General features: G+C 40.6%; 1 long non-coding RNA gene across 2 annotated transcripts; it reads left to right on the top strand.

The window, feature by feature from the left end:
• The first annotated feature begins 559 nt into the window (after positions 1–559).
• On the top strand, positions 560–2,334 carry LOC134929132 (uncharacterized). Of its 2 annotated transcripts, XR_010178309.1 has the most exons (5): positions 560–703; positions 1,081–1,178; positions 1,646–1,742; positions 1,839–1,944; positions 2,127–2,334. It is a non-coding gene; the product is annotated as an uncharacterized LOC134929132 (long non-coding RNA). The 2 variants fall into 2 exon arrangements; XR_010178308.1 differs by having other exon boundaries at positions 560–1,178.
• The last annotated feature ends 3,666 nt before the right edge of the window (positions 2,335–6,000 follow it).

The following is a 6,000-nucleotide window of genomic DNA, read 5'->3' as shown; positions in this document are numbered from 1 at the left end:
TGTTTATTTCTATATATATATATTTTATTTTTATTGTTATATTTTATATATATTTTTTTATTTATTTTTTCTTTATTTTTTATTTATTATTTATTTTTTATTTATTTTTAATTTTGTAATTTTTTTTAAATATATTTTTTTTTTATTATTATTTATTTTTATTATTAGTATTTATTTTTATTTATTTATTTTTTGTTTTTTTATTTTTATTTCCATTTTTATTTTAATTTTACTTTTATTTATTTATTTATTTATTATAGCTCCAGCGTCATGCAATACGATCAAGGGGAATTACCCACAGGGGATCAGTCTAATATGTAGGACATGAAACTGAGTTAAATGAGATGGGGTGTGTCCAACATCATTCCTGGCATTTAGCCAGGTTTGGTTTCCCTAAATAGTAACCAGAGAGACAGTGAAAAGCATTATGGGTAATATTAATCAATTAGGTATTTCCTCCTAAGGAGTTATTCTCATAATAATACCGTTAATACACTTAGTTTGATTATTTGAAAATTATAAATCTATGCACTTTTGGTTAAGTTATCTCCATTCTGATATAGTAAATGGAGCACATATATATAGAGCACCAATCACATTGCAAGGGAAGTGATGTAATCACTTTTCCCTTTATAAAGGGTGGTTATCAGGTCCAATGCCTCATTATACAGAGACTTGGCTGTCAGCACTGCACCACTGGAGGGTAAGGTTTTGTTTTTGATTTTACAATAGTATATTATCAACTTTGAAAGTGGTCCCATTTATTAGTATACACTTTGTACCAACTATATGTATTTTATTGACTGGTTAACCACTAATCATTTATAAATGTAATTTTTTTAAAGAGTATATGATATGCACTAATTATATATATTCACTATATAAATATGACAGATTTATTCATGAATATGAAACTAAGTTGTATGAGTTATACACTCACTTATATAATTTTTATAGTTAATAGATCTTCCCCTTACTAAGTGAAAGGAGTATTTGTTTCTCCATGGGGTGGGAACTCTTTGTACCATACTGGTACTTTAATAGATGGTCTAATTGATATCAACCCAATTAATTTACCAGGTCTACCACGTGTTCTAAATTGGTTAGACATTATACCCATTTGAATTGCCTTCACTCCTGAGTCTCTGAGTGTCAGGTTCAAGCTGCTGACCGACGAGGTATGTGCTATATTATAGAGATTTCTTTAATGATTGGCACTAATGAACTACACCCCCTGTGGGTAGCACTTTGAGTAATTTCTTTGAATTATTCGATCATAGATCAGTGATACCGTCCATAAAGGATGGGTTTCCCTAATAAACATATCATGTGGGTTCACTATACTGATGGTTAATACAATTAGTCCTGGGTTTTCCAAATATGAATAAATGGCTGGTTATAATCAGATCATTTAGTAGAGGATCGTTGTATAGTGGTAACATTGGTGTTTGTTATAGCCAATTCTGTGGCTTTGTTCTGTATCATATATAGAAACCACACGGGTTAGTCATGAGATCTGTTCATTAGTGATCAGACATTAATGATACCAGAATTTTTATAATTATGGGTGTCAAAATAAGATAGGGGTCTATTTATGAACTCGTAGGTGTTCTTATAATTAATACCCAATTAATCAATTTATTAGGTTCCTTATGCTTGCGAACCAGTTAGATTCTATACACATATGAATCTTCCTCATATTCGAATATCTGAATGTCAGACTCAAGCTGATGATATATGAGGTATGTGCCGTTCCCTTGGATTAATCCCAATCTCTGCCTAATTGAACAAAAAGTGTCCTTTAATTAATAAAGGTTATTAAACGTTTTTTTAATTAGGTATGGTCCTCGCTGTATCAATCAAGTCCCATTGAAATATTGAAACGTTGTTCATACATCTTTGAATGACCTTTTATGTGCTGACAATATGTTCTGAAATGAAGAGGTATGTTTTTCATAACCTGTGCTTTTTGGTTCTCTTTTTTCCTCTTTCTTCATGTTATTTATTCTGTTTTCCTCCTCATGTTGCTATGTCATGTTCTTTTGATACCAATATGTCATGTTACATGTGAGTGTAAGATGCTTATTGCTATGTATTTGTTTTGACTTATTATTCTACAATTGTAGATTTTACCCCTGATGAAGTCTTGGAACAAGACGAAACGCGTTGGGTTATTTATCTATCTATTATCTGATGTTACCTCCGAATCTACAATAAGGAGAAGGAGGAAATCGTAGTGATATATCTACGCTTTTTCCTCATCACTACAAACTGATTGTTCAAATTGTGCGACAAATGTAAATGTATCAACTCTGTATACTTATGAACATTTGTGTCGGGTTTATATGTTGTTTTAATAAATTTTTATGTTAGTATTTATCTGACGTAATTTATCCGGAGAGTACTGTGAGGGTCCGTTTTTAGGTAGGGCGTTGATATAACTCCCTTGGCGCCATCTCCTCTATTTCATTTCATATTTTCACACATTTAGTTCCTCCTAACAGGGAACTTAGAGGATACAGGCAGCCATATAATTAATTAATTTTAGTGTTTTATTTGAAATAGCGCAGTGGGAGAGTAATTCTTGTCATAAACTTAGGAAATGTTTGCAAATACACATGCAAAATTACCAAAAATAAGATCTTTTACCTTTTTTTCAGAGATTTACATAAACCTGATGTTTACGTATATTTCCAATGGTCTTAAATCTATGCATGTGCAGTGTGTATGTGCAGATCTGGGGCTGTGGCGTTACTTGCAGTGCCTTAAGCACCAAAGCATGGTTGACATGATGCAGGTGCTTAGTAGCTACATCAGGACATGGGGGTGTCGGTCCCATCTGCTCAGCATGCTGAAGCCAGTGTTGCATTTTTCGGACCCAGTTTCACTGGCTCCAGCTGATTGATTTGGTAGGACACCCTAAATAACCTGAGGTATACTCAGATCCGATGGTCAGTACTAAATGTCGACATTGTTCAAAACACATGATGTTGGAGCTACCTGGACAGTCAGAACAGAGAAAGGGAAAGTTTTAATTATGGATATGACATTACCAGAGGTGAAACTAGCAGTGGTGCAGCCAATGCAGTGCACCGGGGCTCACCGCAGTGGAGCGGCCCAAGCTGCCGGCATTACTCACTGACTGATGAAATGCTGCCGTTAGCACTGCACCATCCCGCTGCCAGTGCCCCAAAGCCTGTATATTTATGCAGCCACTGCACAGGCAGTCAGTGGTTGGGTCCCGACTCCTGGCCAGAGGGGGGAGGAGGGGCCGCACTCTCCTCTCAGCTGCTCCTCTACCCAGACTCAGAAATGCTGCCTGTGCCCAACCTACAGTACTTTCCTATTCTAAGCTTCACCTCTATTGTTGACACAGGTTCGAGCTGGAGAGGGAGGAGGGGCCACTCTCTCTGCCCCCCTCCCCCGCCAGCCTACTCCAACAGTCTGTGGGAGATGCGTAGAGGCATTGGCAATCATCTCCATGCACAGGCACAGCCCCTTATTGTCCAAACCACTGATGCCAGGTAACCTAAGAAAAAAAACAACACTAGAGTAGTACAAGTGGTAAGTGCTGCTCAGACTCTCTCTCCCTCTGCCCCCTCCTCTGTCTCCCTCCCTCTGCCCCCTCCCTCTATACTCTCCTCTCTCTCCCTCCAACTCTCCCCTTCTCTCTTCCTACTTCTTTCTCCCCCTCCTCCTCTCTCTCTCTCCCTCCTACTCTTCCTCACTCTCTTTCCCTCCCCCTCTCTCTTCCTTCATTCCCCCTCTGTTTCTCTCTCTACCTCTTTCTTCCCCTCCTCCTCCTCTCTCTCTCTCTATCTCTCTCTCCCCCTTCTGAGCCTCCATCTCTCTCCCTACCTCTCTCCGTCTCTGCGCTCTCTCTTTTCTCTCCCTACCATTTTCTTCCCCTCCTCCACTCTTGGGAGGCCCAAAAATCACTTACAAGTTCTTCCACTGGACATTACCTGACTAATTGTTGGGGAAATCATATTGATAAATGAACAGAAAAACTGATTTTGTTAACTGATAATCCCAACTGGCACCAGGAAAAACAGGAATAGAAGTCAGTATATAGAATATCCAAAGCACAGGACAGAGATTCAAGATAGCTTTGACATGACTGACATTAGTGGTGGAAAATAATCTGCAACTCAGTCAGCTGAGCTGTGTGGTTAGCTGACATGCCAGCCGTGAGCAGCACAGCTGATCACACAGCTCTGCTGACCGGGTTACAGAAGTAGCTCACCAATCAGAGATTGCAGATTATTTTCCACCACTAATGTCAGTCATGTCAAAGCTATCTATCCCTGTGCAGTTAAACATTTTTCTCACAAATTGTTTAAATTCTTTCCTTCGAGGCCTCGCTGTGTTTGCCATGCTTCGGACTCGGTGTCTCACAAGGTTACCAAAGGTGATAGTTTGTGACATGAGTAAATTTAAAAAAAGTTTTAAAAGCATTAAAAAACCCTAAAAAACACGTGTCGACCTTTTGACCCTGTCGACTTTTTGACTGTCTGGCTTTTGACCCTGTCGACCTTTGGAGTGTCGGACGTTTGACCCTGCTGTCGGACCATGGGGGTGATTCAGACCTGATCGTAGATGTGCTAAATTTAGCACATCTACGATCAGCTTCCCTGACATGCGGGGAGATGGCCAGCACAGGGCTAGTCTGACCAGAATGTCAGGCTCTACCACTGGACCGTGCCCTCTAAATGGCGGCTAAATGCAGCCCGCCATCTCCCGCCCAGCCTCTGCCTCTGCATATCAATCAGGCAGAGGCAGGAGCTGGGCTAAGACAGCCGTCGGCTGTCTGCCATGCGCTGGGTTAAGACAGCCATCGGCTGTCTGCCATGTGCTGGCAAACTGCGGCACCTGCACAGTTCAGGCCTGATCACTGTTGTGCGAACACTCGCAGAACCGATCAGGTCTAAATAGCCCCCATATCGTGTCGACCTAATGACTGTCTATCTTTTAAATGTCTATCAACCGCCTCCCCCAGCCGAAGATCTGCGCATGCCATCTCAGTAAGACTGGTCCACTCCAGCCGATAGGAACAGCGTTTTTTAAGCATTTCTGCCAATGGAGCCACTTTAGTCGCAAAGTGGCTTATAAACCACTTATAGTATCCTACCAAGCCCAGGAAGGATCTCAACTGCGACTTGTTCTTAGATTTCGACCAATTTTTAATGGCCTCAATGTTCCCTATTTGAGGTTTCACCTGACCCTGTCCAACTATGTAACCTAAATACTTGGTTTCTCCAAGAGCCACTGCACATTTCTCAGGGTTAGCTGTGAAACCTGTGGATTTCAATAAGGCCAGTACTGCCTCAGTTTTTGGGAAGTTTTTGGGAAGGTGCGATTCCCATTCTTCTGAGTATATAACAATGTTATCTAGATAAGCGGCCACATAGGCAGTATCAGTTTTCAGTACCTTGTTCATCACCCTTTGAAAATTGGCTGGGCTCCATGCATATCAAAGGGTAGGACCTTGCACTTGAAAATGACTTCAGGAGTAGTCATTGGCTGCTGGTGAAAGAAGAATCTGCCAATAGCTTTTGGTGAGTCCAAGAGTGGTCAAATATTTGCTGCCAGGCAATCTTTCCACCAGTTCATCCACCCTTGGCATCAGGTAGGCATCAAACTGGGACACACTGTCAATTATCTGAAGTCATTGCAAAACCATAAGCTGCCATTGGGTTTTGTAACCAGCACAATTGGGCTATACCACTCACTGGTAGACTTCTCAATTACCCCCAGTTGGACAATAATCTCCACCTCCATTCTAACTGCACTCTACCTAGCCTCAGAAATCCAGTAGGGCTTTTGTTTCACTTCTACCCCAGGAGGCGTGACAATATAATGTTCAGTCAAAGCTGTGCACCCTGGTAGGAAAGTGAACAAATCCTTGTCCCATTGTACCATCTCCTGACGCTTTTACTATGAGGACACGGTGGGCTCTATGTTAATCAAGGACTTTTCCACTACCGTACTCAACAACTC

This window comes from Pseudophryne corroboree, chromosome 5, assembly GCF_028390025.1.
Source record: "Pseudophryne corroboree isolate aPseCor3 chromosome 5, aPseCor3.hap2, whole genome shotgun sequence".
In the NCBI taxonomy this organism is placed as follows: Eukaryota; Metazoa; Chordata; class Amphibia; order Anura; family Myobatrachidae; genus Pseudophryne; species Pseudophryne corroboree.
The sequence above is the reverse complement of the archived record's forward strand: the minus strand, read 5'-3'. Positions and strand labels throughout refer to the sequence as shown.